Source organism: Phasianus colchicus, chromosome 7 (assembly GCF_987193195.1).
Source record: "Phasianus colchicus chromosome 7, bPhaCol1.hap1.1, whole genome shotgun sequence".
Taxonomy (NCBI): domain Eukaryota; kingdom Metazoa; phylum Chordata; class Aves; order Galliformes; family Phasianidae; genus Phasianus; species Phasianus colchicus.
Window position 1 is genome coordinate 33666628 of NC_143442.1, and position 12064 is coordinate 33678691.

At 44.9% G+C, this 12064-nt stretch overlaps 1 protein-coding gene across 1 annotated transcript in view; it reads left to right on the forward strand.

Annotated features, from left to right (window-relative positions):
- Positions 1 to 12064, forward strand: part of SPAG16 (sperm associated antigen 16) — a 356401-nt gene that overhangs the window by 289638 nt on the left and 54699 nt on the right. The window lies entirely within an intron of this gene.

Here is a 12064-nt window from a genome sequence, read left to right on the forward strand (position 1 = left end):
TTGTGCAAAATCACTGTTGCTTGAGGACAGGAGGGCAGAAGCACTGGAATGAGGTTTGTCCTGAGCTGGCAGAGGGGGATCTATGCGTCCTGGTGATGAGTTGGTTGATGGAAGCAGTGCAGAAGAGCTGCAGATCCTGCTGTAGCAGAAGCCTTATGACAGAGCCTTCAGCAGCACTGTCCTGGCCCTTGTCCATGTGGCCATGGAGACTGCAACATCTTGTTCCCAAGGGCAGCGCTTTTCTAAAGGAAAGTGAAAACTGGTATTCTGCTGTAGGTATTAAAGCAATGTATCTATGCAGTGTTTTCTCCCCTTGTCTCTGCAGTATTTTCTCCAGCCCTGTCTTTTGGCAGGTGCTTGTGGTCCCAGAGCCTCGTGTGGATCTTTGGAGCACTGCCTTTGGAGGACGCTGTTTCTTTAGCAAAGGGTGCCCTGCGGCAGGCAGCTGGGAAAGGAACACGCAGCAGGGAAGCCAGAGCTGCTGCCTTTCTCCTGAGTGCAGTGAGCAGAAGCAGGGCCTGCAACAGAGAGGGAGGAGAGGGATGTGGCACTGTTTATTGACTTCTGTGAAAACTGAGCAATATAGGATCCAAAAGTGATTGTTGGGGAAGGGGAACAAATTGATTGCGAGGGAGTGGATAATTGATGCTGGAAGAAGGGAATTTGCATGTACAGCCGTCGCGTGCACAAATAAAACATGTTTGCTAGCAGCAGCAGACAGACATTTTGGGTATGCAAATGCAGATTTGCATATACGTGTGAGAGTGTTGTGCATGCAGTAAATCTCTGCATATACTTTGCGGGTTCATTTTGTGTCTCTGCTAATGCAGAGCTATGCTGAGCAGAGCTTGAGTGGGGAGAGGGGATCTGCACGGTGCTAAAACAAGGAGCATACTGTAATTATGTTGAGGCCACGCATTACAAGCAGGAAATGCAAAGTTATGATTACTATTAAAAGAGACCCAGGCATGTTAATTTATGGAAATGAGCAGTTTCAGGCGTCGAAGGAACTATGCTCTGCACTGACATAAAGTTCTGTTATAAAATTATCATTAAGGCGTTTTCCTGTTTGTGGCCCCAAATTAAGTTTGATCTCTAAAGCTGCTTTTTCTCCGTATGCTGCCACTTCAAGGAAGGAAATGAGGTATTCAGTCTGCATTTATGGCTTCACGGGGGGGCATGAACCAGAACTGTGGCACTGGCATTGGTGGTCTGAGTGGCTGCCTTTTTCGATTGGATTATTCAGCTCATAATGTGGGGCAGCATTTGGTACAGTGATGTGAAGCAGAGGGACACTTTCTTTTTTCTTTTCTATTTCATTACTGTATTCACATTTAGATGGAAAATACTCAGTGCATTGTATTTAGGTGTATGGATATGTAAGAAATCCAGAGCTGAGGGCAGAAAGAGTGAAACTGAACTGCGTGACTATCTTCTCCCTTTGTTTGCTCAGAAAATACAACTTTTCAATGGAAATACTTAATTTCCTGTTGGGGAATCCCTTTCTACACAACTTTTAGTGTCTTTTTTTCTTGAAGCAAAAAGCAATTTTCCACGCAGCCCCAGTGCTGAAGTGATGAGTGCTGAAAGCCACAAAGGCGCACGCTGGCTGTTCTTCAGCTTCCACTGACACCTCTTCCTGGAAATACAACAAAAGTGCTCCTTTCTTTCTTTCTTTTTTTTTTTTTTTAACCATTAAGAAAGAAACACAGACACATTTTTGCTCTTATTTCTCTCTCTGTGACACAGTTGTCACAACTTCGACTGGCAAAATGACTTACTCGGCATTAGCAGTAGTAAAAACACATCACTCGAGTGTCCCTGTGCAAGGTAACGTTGGAAGGAGCTGAGAAGAAAGCTGCAGTCTTGCTTGCAGGCTGCTAAGCCTGTACTGAATAAGAAGCCTCTACAACTTTCAATAGAGCAAACAGAGCATGTTTAGCACTCTGGTGAAATAAGAGTAACGCTTTTGAAATAACAAGTGCAGGATGTCAATTGATTTAATGGACGATAAGAGGTGACGCTTGCAATTGGGAGACTTTAGAAATCCAATTATTTCTATTAATACGCTCACATTAAAGAGCCATATTTCAGTGCTGTCCCATGCCTCGCTTGTCTTGCTGCCTGTTATCAAACTCAAGCCTTTAAAATCTCCTGTTTGCATTTTAATTGGCTTTGGGAATAAGCAGGAAGAGAATAACAGAAATAAGTGGCAAAATAAAAGTGATGTTTTTCAAAATCTGGGATCATGTAACAGCATTTTTCTCACTAACATCAGCCCCCCCTTCCTGATACACTGATGGCTGGGACATCTGGATCCTCCTCATCTGTCATTGGAAGGAGGGGGCTCGAGCCTCCCTCCATCCCCTGTTCCTGTATAAGGACATGCAGAGCTTTTCAGCCTTGCAGCCCCTGGCTCAGGAGAGATCAAGTTTCTGCAGTGGCGTGGAGTGCAGAGAAGTCTGCTTTTTTGTTTCCCTTTTTTTTCTTTCCTCTACCACATATCTTTGAGAGCATAAGAGACAAAGCACTGAATCCTGTAATCCTGTCTGCCGAATCCTGCTGTAGCCTTGGCTGAATCTCCTGCTACGTGGTGTTCCCAAACTTGGTGCTTCTGAGCTGGGTGCAGTTTCTTGATATGCTCACTGCGTTGCCTGAAGTTAGCAAATGTGACCTCATTTAGACCTTCACAGAAAAGGTAAATCTGCCAAGTGTTGCTGCAGCCCAGCAGCAAATTCTTCACTCAGAGGGCGGTGAGGACCTGGCAGTGCTGCCCAGAGCTGTGGGTACCCCATCCCTGGGGATGCTCATTGCCATGGATGCAGCCCCGGGCATCCCAGACTGCTGGGGACAACCAACCCATGTGGGTTGGGACTGGAGGGGCTTTAAGGTCCACAAGCCATTCTGTGATCCTGCACCCAAAATGAGGGAGTGAGTAGCAGCCCCAGGAATTGTGTGTAGCTGTAGAAAGCAGACGTGTATTGTTACAAGGGGATCCTGCACACTGAGTTCTCCATGTGCTCCTTTCCCTGTGGGCAAAAAATCCCACACAAATGAACTGAGCAGGTTCACCCCAGCTCCAGAGGTGAAGCTCACGCCGACTGAGTGCAGCCTTTCAGCAGCCCCAGCCCCTGCAGATGGCGAGACAGGTTAGTTATTTGGCACTGAACCTCAGAAGCCTCCCAGCAATTTAAATGTGGGTATGAATGGTTATTGTTTTATTCAGAAGTTCCCACTCATGTGACCTACTGTAAGGCTGGATTAAATTATTAATTTCTGGAGATCCTAATGGAAAGAGGGGAAGGGAATATTATTCAAAGAGCTCATTTGGAAACCAAAATGCCATTAGGGCATGCAGGTTTCCAATTTGGACTGAGCAAAGAATGATACATCAGCTGTTCTTTTTTAATTCCCTGTCACACTGTGTTCTTAAGGCATGAGTGGGATGCTGTCTGACTGCAGGTGGAGGGAATAGGTTTATTTTGTGCTGGAAATAATGAACTTGTCGGTGTTCTTGTGTTTGGTTGAACGTGGGGCTTTTGCATCAACTTTACATGATGTGACACGTGGTCCTCAAGTGCTTTCCCAGACAAGGCCAGGGTGTGTAATCCTAACCATGCCTGACAAGGGAGTGCTTGGAAACATTTTTCCATTATATGCTAATGCAACATCTCCTGAAATTCGGCCCAGGCAGAGGCATAAAAAAAAACACCCCAACCACTCCAATTTTAAATAGAATTCAGGATGAGTTTGGAATATTGCTGTTAATGTGAGCTCCAGAGGAAGAATTTGCTTCATTTTATTTATTCTTATGGTGCTGCTTTAATATCAGAGAGCAATAACGCTTGAAATCGTCTAAACAATTTTCTGGTTAGCTCTTGAATCTATCAAGAGGAAACTGTCTATCTTAAATGAGCATAAAGATCATTAATGTATTTTCCTAAGGAAGCCAAAATCTGAGTTTTATATAAATTGCTTTAAAAGTTTAAGTAAACTTCAGAAGATCTTACAGCTTAGGCTTAATAAGCATCATGTAATGTAATTTCTAAAATGTGTGAATTACAGAAGTTCAGCGACAAGATCTGATCTGCTGTGTTTTATTGAGCTGATGTATAAAGTGGACTTACATTGCTTTTAAGTTTTAAGTGGATGTAACCTGACAAAACCCTCAAGCTGTGCTCTTTTTATTGTGGGAGGAAAGGGGAAGTCGCTCAAAACCCACTGCCCACCTGTATCCCAGCATCCCAGGGTGTGATGCTGAGCATCCCTGTGTTCTGTGCCATGCCTGGCTGACGTGTTCCTATCAGTGCCCTGCAAAAGGAGAATGAAGAGTGGAAGTGCTGCCCATCGCCTGTGGGATTCAGGTCCTCCAGCAGGCACTGTGAAGGCCCATTGGATGGAAGCAGTGCCGTGCTGAGCTGCTCTCTCTGGCTTTCCACCAATTACAGCAGCTGGCAGAAAAAAAGGAAGAGAAGTAAGCTGCAGTAAATGGGAAAAAGTGAGGAAAATCTTGGCATTTCCTAAGATTTGAAACATGGTCACAGTAAATCTTAAAACTTAATAAGAACCTGACCTTAACACAAGAATAACACTAGAAACAGTCTCAGAAGACAAATAATGTGTGACTTCTCACTGATGAGAAGTGCTGACTCTTCATGTAACTCACCTGGAGATACTGGCGAATCTTCACCTGTGGAATATACACAAACACACTTCTGAAATGCTCTGTTAACCACTTTGCTGTATTTAAACCAGAATACATTTGAAGCCTCACGTATTCTTTCATAACTATCATTTTATATGCTGCAAATGTGTACCTTAATGGAAAATCATCTCAAAAACTGGGAATAAGAGTGCATCCTCAAGTTTGTATAACAGACCTGAGGGCAGATTTCCATTCAGGTGTTTATCGGTACGGGCAGATTTTGTTCTGTAAGCAGGCTTTTCCTTGCCACACTTGGCAAGCATTAGCCATTAGCATTAGTGAATGTAGAGGACTGTGCTTTATTTTGTTGAGTTCTTTCTTCTTTGCTTGCACTTTTGCAGGTTAGACTTCTGTATGCAAGGCTGCAGCATTGCTGCAGTGGTGGCAAAACAGGTTCAAGTCAGTCCGTTTTGTTGCTGTGCCCCTTCCTTGCTGGCCTCTCCTATGGGTTGTTACTGGTGTGCTTTGTCCCAGGTGGGAGCCTGCCTCCTGCTGGCCTCAAGTGGTTAAAAAGACACAAGCACTTGAATTCCTATGGAATATGCAGTATGTTGTGCAATAGTTTGTAATCCTAATGACTCTCCTACCGATCTGACCACTTTCTTAGAAAGCAGAACACAGTTTTACTGCAGTTCTACCCTTCTTATTATGAGCTGACGTGATAACCATTCTTCCTGCTTCTTTAAAAAAGCAGAATTGTGCTTTTTTTTTGCTTGTTGTCGAGATTTAGGTACTTCAGAACATCAAGTGATATGGCAAATGTGGTTTGTTTTTATAAGAAGAAAGGGGGGTTCATGCTAAAAGCACACTTGTTTACACTTGAGGAAGCAGTTGCCAAATGGGGCGTGTTATTCACTGGCCTCCGTTCAGGGACTGAGTTCCCTGCAGTCCATCTCCCAGGCTGCCGTGTGCACGCTCACAAGGATGGTCACCATGTCCCCTTTCAGCCTTCCTTTTCACGCACAAGAATTGCACGCTGTGAAGCAGTTTGCATCTGCCCACCTCCTGGTCCACGTTGGGGCATTTTTATGCCCTCCTAGCTCTGGGCATGGCCACGTGAAGAAGTGAGTTCACTCATTAACTCCCCCAGGGCTGAGTGGTGGTTGGTTGTGTTGGAGAGCAGCAGATTTTAGAGCTGAGCTGCAGCAGGCGATGAAATCTGACAGGTGGGATCAAAGCTGGAACACTCACAGCCTGAAAGCCTGACTCTGGTGGGCTCAGAGATGCATCCCCAGAAGCTGTAGGTGTGGGATTACTGTAGGGGTGGAAGCGGCACGGTCCAAGTAAGCAATACAGAGAAAGACATGCAAAGAAATGCGTGCGGGGAACTTGTCCCAGGTTATATGGCAACATCTGGTTGTTTCCAACTGCTCTGCCCATGCAAGGCCTCATCTGGAGTTCTGTGTCCAGTTCTGGGGGTCCAGCACAAGAGGGATGTGGAGCTGTTGGAGTGGGTCCAGAGGAGGGCCCACAAAGATGATCAGAGGGCTGGATGTGAAGAAAGGTTGAGGGAGTTGGGTTTGTTCAGTCCGGAGAAGAAAAGGCTCTGGGGAGACCTCATTGTGGCCTTCCAGTACTCAAAGGGGAAGAAGGGGACCAACTTTTTACATGATCTGATAGCAGTGAGACAAGGGGGAATTGCTTTAAACTAAAAGAGGGGAAATTCAGGTTAGATGTTGGAAAGAAATTCTGTACTCAGCAGATGGTGAGGTGCTGGAACAGGCTGCCCAATAAAGCTGTGGGATGTGCCCCATGCTTGGAGGTGCTCAAGGCCAGGTTGGATGGGGCCCTGGGCAGCCTGAGCTGGTGGGGGCAGCAGTGGCCATGACAGGGGATTGGTAGTAAGTGTTCTTTAAGTTTCCCTCCAACCCAAGCCGTGCTGTGATTCTCTAACCAGTAGCAGGCAGCAGGCAGGCTGGGTGTCGCTCCCCCTCGTGCCACAGGTCTGTGGGCATGAAATCACATTTCTCTTTTTACTGCACAAGATCAATTTTCAGGACAGATAGCAAAACGCCAGATTTTGGGACACATTTTTGTTTCTGACTTCTTTTTTTTTTTTTTTTGCACTGTATTCCACGGTGTCCTATTTTTAGAAGTGATGCATAGTGCCTGCACGCATTATAGCAACTGGGCTCTCTGAGCCTTCATGGAATTGCTCTTTATTGGTTGCTCAAACTCAGCAAGCAGTGGCAAGCGGAGTGAAATGTTTCCCTGCACTAAACTCTCTGCAGCTCCTTTTTGCAACAATAGGACAGGTAATTGTAATGTAAATTATTCCAGTCTGCATAGTAGTACGTAGAAAAATGTTTCCAGATTCTCATGTTAGATATTGACTCTATCAGAGAAGGATCTTCTTGCTTTCTAAGGGTTTAGGAAGCAGGAGGTGCACGAATGAGTGATGGTGCTTAGGCTTTTTTCCAGCAGAAAACCTATCAGTGGTTGTGGTGAGGGTTCAGAGAGGACTCAGGCATAACTTTCCCTCATCAGCACTGACTGCAGTAGTTCTGTTGTCTTGAATGAAATACCCCTTCTTTCCTTAAGCCTTTGAGGTGCAGACTATGTCGTATCAGTGAATTTCTAATGAAAGTTGCCTAACTATTGCTGAGAACCAGAGCGGTGGGAAGTTCTACCCCAGCATTTGGCAGCTCTGAGGACAGAGATCCTTGCGGTGACGCTGATCTTGCCTTGAGATGACAGAAGGAGTAATGACCTCCTCAGCATCCCTCCAGCCCTGATTTCTGAGATGCTGAACCGCCTACTGGATGTCTGGGAGCCATGGGAAAGACATCTTGAGCAGCCCCAGACCTCGGGCTGGAAGGCTGCTGCGTCGCATTAACGCTGACTGGCCCCAACCAAGTTCCACGTCCAACAGACGCCCGTAAGTCATTACAGCAGATGGACTCCTCTCTGCTCATTTGCTGGCTCTTGAAGAAACAGCAAATGAGGCCATCAGAATGTTCTTTCTGATGTTACAGCAGAAGCAAAGGGCAGCATCTTGGGATGGTTGCACGAGCGCCCTGCGGGTGCTGCTGCTCTGCCCTGTCATGAGCTTAGACAGAGAGGTTAGATTTTGTTCCCTTATGTAGCTCAGAAACAGTTTTTGCCGCTCTACGTGTGCCAGCTCAAATAAATGAATACTTAGTGGCAAATATCCAGCGAGATTTACGCCGTGATTCACTCTTAAATCACACGCAGCTTTCTACCTTTTCTCCTTGGCACCGCAGCTTTATTTTTTCAAGCAATCGGTGGAGCCGATGGCTGCCTCGTGTCACGGCCGTGGGGAGCGTCCTGCCAAACAGAACCACCATTGCAGGAGGGGAGTCCTTGAGGCTGGTCAGCCCCACTGAAATCTGGAGACCGTGCCTGGTGGGCTCCCTTTCTTTTCAGTCACATCCCAGTGGCCGTATGGGGCACAGGACATGTGGCGGAGCAAAAAGCTAATATTTTGACAGCGTAAAAGATGGATGGGATAAAGGCATTACTCAGCATTTTGGAGATTTACCTCGCTTAAATGCTGCCTTGCTCTCCAAGGCTTCTGATTTATGAAGGAGGAGCTGGGAGTGTTTTAGTGTAATTCTAAGGGATAGCCTCTCAGAAGTCAGGAAATACAATAAGTCGAGACGGTTTTAATAATTCTGTCTCCAGCAGTGATTGCTCTTGGCCCAATTGCAAATAAAACAAACCAAGGAAAAAAAAAAAAATTGATAAATGGAGAGAGAACAGAAGTTATTATGTATTATTAAATGCTTTTTTTTTCTTTTTACGTCTGCTGCGTAGCGTTTCGTGGTGGCACGGGGTAACCCTCTCTGCTGAGCAGAATGCAGAGCAGTCTGAGGGCAGCGTACACCACGTACTCACTGTGCAAAGTCAGATGGAAAAGCCACTCTGTTACATGGCTGCATTCCGAAGCGAGACGCTGGGTTCGTGTGTGGCAGAGTGTGCAGTGCTTGTATTGCTACCAGGAGAAAAATAGTTGTTTTGGAAATGGCGTTGATACGTAATTATTTGACATAACGTGGGATCGTAAACGTGGTCGTTTCTTGTAATGCATGCTTGGATTTTATGAAGGTTTTAAAAATCCTTCACTCAAAATGGTGAGGGGAATCAGATGAAAGCAACTGGCAGAGTGCTCAGAACTGAGGAGGACATTCTGCCTCGTTTTGCTGAGAGATGGCAGAGGTTTCCACAGAGTTCTATCCGCAGTGCTGTTAGAGGCGAAGTGGTGCAGCCCAGCAGGAAGGGATGTGGACTGCATTCCCTTTTTGTCTCTGGCTGCCTTGGTCTCTGAGATCTACAAGTTCGGATCAAGGCTTGGCAGAGGAAATGAAGCTCCATCTGTTTTACTGAGCTAGTTTTGGCCATTAGGATCAGAGAACACAGAAGTAAAAGACAGCTCTCCTGGGTGAGCTTGTTTACTTCTCTGTAATTGCAGGCAAACACGTCAGATAATCCTTCTTTATAAAATTGGCCTTAAAAATTATTAGCTTTTAAAAGACAGTTTCAGAACCTTACTCTCCAGAGAGCTAAAAAGTTTATTCCAAGTTCCAGCCCCAAATGAAGTGTACCCTTTCTCCTCCTATGTATATTGGCCCTTCTCTCCTTGCTGGTATTTAAACTTCAGCAGAATTTACTGAGCAGTCATATCCTCTGTCAACCTTTGTCTTGTCTTAGGGGTAGATAACTCAGGCTTTATGATGCCTGCTCAGATGATCAGCCCTTCAGTTCCCACACAAGGCCCTTTCCCGTGCCAGGCTGAATGTATCTTTTCTGAACACCTGGAGCTGGAATTTGTGCTGGGCATTACAAATGAGCTTTTGCTAGTGCCATACGATAGCACTGATGGATGCCATCTCCTGCCTCAGTGTGATAGCAGATGGGTGCATCACATTGACGTATATGGCTGTGTCACCCGGAGGGAGCATCACTGCCCTATGAATGCTCCATGTATCTCCTGCGCCTTCAGTTTATAGGGGAGGTTGGTATTCATCTCCAGGACAAGATTTTGCTCTTCTTCGTATCACAATTCATTTCATTTTCGTTGCTCCGGACCTTGATGTCAACCAGCAATTCATGTATGTGATTGTCACTATGGCCACTGCCATCTAACTTCGTGCCATTACTGTTCAATTAGTTTGAGTCTTGTTTTCTGTGCCAGGATAACTGATGAAAATGCTCACTGCAGTGAGTCCGTGGGCCAGTCATGGAGGCTTTGCATTAACAACCTTATTCCCATTTGAGAGACTGTAACCACATCTTATTTTCTCACCTTCACTGAGGGTCCTGACCATACTACCATGCATGTACTAGGCCAGATTTTTAAGCTCTGATGTGTCCAGATGGAAGAGTTACTGTGAGACCTACTTAAATATTACAATTGCTTAATCTTACTTCAGCAAGAAGATATAATGAAATGTGCAAATTTTATTTTCTTTTTCCCTCTCTTCAAAACTTGGTGATAATCAAATGTCTTTTTCCTACAGCTTTTGAAATCCAATAAATCAAGAAATACTCCTGGGCTTAGGGCTTGTTTATATTTTGTAGTTTCCTACTCAGCATTGTGTTTAACCATTCTTGGTTTATCTCTTGAGATTCATTTCAAAATCTGGAGCTGTCGAAAATAGCTTTGTTTGATTCCAGCTGTATAAGTATCCTTCTTGTACTCTCTTCTACTCTCACTCTCTCATGTACTGTTTTTCCCCACATACTGATTTTTATCCAGAAATATTAGGAAGCCTAACTTATTTTGGTTTTGAAAAGCCTTTTCCTATTTCGTTACCAGGTTTTGTGATCCATCTGATATCTCTGCAAAGTGACCTGGGGGTGGGGGACTGAAGTTTTGATCAAGCTGCCATGTTTCTTTTCATTTACATGTTCTCTTTACAAGACAAGGTTGCCTTGCCCATGAGCCCATGGCACAGAGGAATACATGCAAACTGATTGGGGGCTGACTTATATCTTAGTCTGAGCTCCTTTTTGGAGCATCACAAGTCCTCTGTGAGTGCTTAGAGGGAGCAGAGGCTCTCAGTGCTTGCATCAGAACTTGGCTTTTTGTCCCTCCCACCCCTGCAGAAAGATGGGGAAGGTGCTTACATCTAAGATTTTGGGAAGACTTGAAACATCCCAGCTGTTGGTCTGTTGCTGACTCATAGTCTCAGCCTCTTCTGTTGAGTTCTAATTGGGTTTTCTGTATGTTAAGGTTATTCTTCCTTCCTGCAGTAAGTCCCTCTTAAAGCTAGAAAAAAATTATGGGTCTCCAGCATTAATTAATGAACTTCCATGAGTAACCCTGCTAAAAATGCTGATTGAGAGTCTATGATTGCATTTAGTCAGGAATTTTAAAATAGCACCTTTTTGTTTGACCCATGTAAGCTTTATTAATACGACTACAGTGGTTGCTGCATAGGCTAAATAAATCTCGGCTGCACAGACTATGTTGCATATATGTTCTGGACTGTTTGTGTCTGTTCAGCTGACCTTGTCATTTGTTATTCTCAGTGCCAGCTAGTGCTTTTTCTGTTTCAATGAACATTGTGTTTTTAACTTGAAATGCCACTGTGTTTTTTCTTTGGCAAGAGAATGTCAGTGTGTGTAAGTAAGAGCTGTTCAGAGCTCTTGCTAGCAATCGGGGTATTAATCATTACTATGCTTTGCTGCTCACTATGAAATCCTCTCTTTAAAAACAAATCTTTATAGTAGGATTGAGCATGTAGGTTCAAAAGATTCACGTTGTGACTTAGAACTTGTATTTCAGGTCAATGAAACCCGCAGAACTAGCTGATATTCATGCACTCAGAAGGCTGACATCTGTCCTCAGCGAGCCAGGTTGTTCCCTTTTTCTTTTAAAAGACAAAAAAAGAGGCAGCTATTTGTTCATTTGCCTTTGTTTGTGTGCTGGGCTCCTAGAGTGGTTAATATGCACCTCCCATGGTGGCTCGGGGCAATACCTTAGAGCAGCTTCTCCAGCGTCACCAATAGCCATCTTTGGTACATCAGTCTTAACACATCCACTTCTCTAGCATTTCTCAAAGCTCAGCAGCAATACCGAGCACTTCCTTTCCTTGCTGTATCTGTCTTTGGCCCAGCTCTTAACCACACCGTGCTGTGTGACCCCATGCAGCCCGGTGTGGGTGTAGGCTGGGTGGATGTTCAGCCCGTATCCACCATTAGCACCTCAGCCAGTCGTGTCGGGTGTTAAAGTAGAAGTTTTTTGTGTCACTCCTCAGTCTCCAAGTGGACTGAATCACTGTTTTAGAAGGGCCTTCTAAGCAATTCAGTGAGCAGATCTGTGTGAGTTACACCAGAAAGACATTGGTTCACGTTTTTGCCTTCACGTATCTAGTGATTGTCATAGTGTGTGTT